Genomic DNA, 1,586 nt, shown 5'->3' with positions numbered 1-1,586 from the left:
ACAATAATTCAATGACTTTTCAATCATATTTCCCGGTCAACAATAATTCAATGACTTTTCAATCATATTTCCCGGTCAACAATAATTCAGTGACTTTTGCGTCACGAAATTTTGGCGCCAAATGATACTTTTGAAGGGGGCGTGGCTTGAGCGCGACTGGAGGACCTTGGATCCAGGTTGAATTCCGGACAAAACATAGCAAAACATATATTTTTAAACGGAAACGGTGGTACCTTCCCAGATAGCAAACATTATTAACTATGTTGAATCAGCATTCTGCTCTCAACGCTAATTTAATTGAATCAACATTAGACATTAAATTTCGTGACGCAAAAGTCATTGAATTATTGTTGACCGGGAAATATGATTGAAAAGTCATTGAATTATTGTTGACCAGGAAATATGATTGAAAAAAAAAATTTGCAAAAAATGGTGCAAAATGATAATAAATCAACATCAGAGTCTAATGTTGATTAAATTAAATTAGCGTTGAGAGCAGAATGCTGATTCAACATAGTTTCAATAATGTTTGCTATCTGAACATCATGTTCTATTTACAAATAAAGATTGGTGAATGCATGTATTGTATTATAGAGGAGAGTGTGCAGGGAAAATATGGCATAGGTTAGGTTTGCTTGTGTAACTATGGCAGGAGGCGATTGTGTGGGGAACACAAACATTCTGCACACACATACACACACACCCTGCGGCCAGCAGAGCAAGATGCAGCGCGGTCACAGCGGAGACGGTTAAATTAAGTTCGCTCCAAACTACTCGAGTCGACACTTACGCTCGTTAGGCCTACTGTAAGTATGTGCAATAAAACCTTCTCCAGTTAAAAGACAATGCTTTATCAATACACCTGTCTGTAAGGTAAATAATATGTCCTCAGTCTGCCTTCTTGTAGGCTATGTTATTTACTAACACAGCTAACATTAACTTGGCATTTACCCAAATGTTAAAAACAAGCTAAATAGAAAGATGTCTGTCTGCAGCCTTAAAATTTGGCACATTGTTGTAAACTCAGCTGCTGGCTGAGACAACCAGCCGCTCCTCCTTCTACCAGGTAACGTTACCTGCAGGCAGTGAATAACAGCAGAGTGGAGGAGGAAGAGGAGGAATGATACAGATTGAGTTTTTATTCTTTCTAAATGTCACTCAGTATTATGATGTAAACATTAATGTTGCTGCTCTAGAAACAGCATTTAGCTGTATTTAAAATATTAAATTCTAATCCTATAAATAATTTTAAAACAACCAGGCAGTTAATATGCAGACTTCAATATATGTTTATTTTTTATTTTATTGCAAATCATGTCATCTCAATAGACAGGTGCTGGTCATATAAATAGAATATCATCAAAAAGTTGATTTATTTCAGTAATTCCATTCAAAAAGTGAAACTTGTATAATGTATACATTCATTCCACACAGACTGATATATTTCAAGTGTTCATTCCTTTTAATTTTGATGATTATAACTGACAACTAATGAAAACCCCCAAATCAGTATCTCAGAAAATTTGAATATTGTGAAAAGGTTCAATATTGAAGACACCTGGTGCCACACTCTAATCAGCTAATTA

General features: G+C 35.4%; 1 protein-coding gene across 1 annotated transcript in view; it reads left to right on the top strand.

Moving 5' to 3' along the window:
• The first annotated feature begins 671 nt into the window (after nucleotides 1-671).
• The window catches only part of l3mbtl2 (L3MBTL histone methyl-lysine binding protein 2), a 19,095-nt gene continuing 18,180 nt past the window's right edge, over nucleotides 672-1,586 (top strand). Inside the window, exon 1 of the mRNA XM_046068854.1 lies at nucleotides 672-806. The gene's annotated coding sequence lies outside the window, so the exon portion shown is untranslated. The remainder of the gene's footprint in view (nucleotides 807-1,586) is intronic.

This window comes from Micropterus dolomieu, linkage group LG14 (genome assembly GCF_021292245.1).
Source record: "Micropterus dolomieu isolate WLL.071019.BEF.003 ecotype Adirondacks linkage group LG14, ASM2129224v1, whole genome shotgun sequence".
Taxonomy (NCBI): Eukaryota; Metazoa; Chordata; class Actinopteri; order Centrarchiformes; family Centrarchidae; genus Micropterus; species Micropterus dolomieu.
This window is presented reverse-complemented; position numbering and strand designations above follow the sequence as displayed.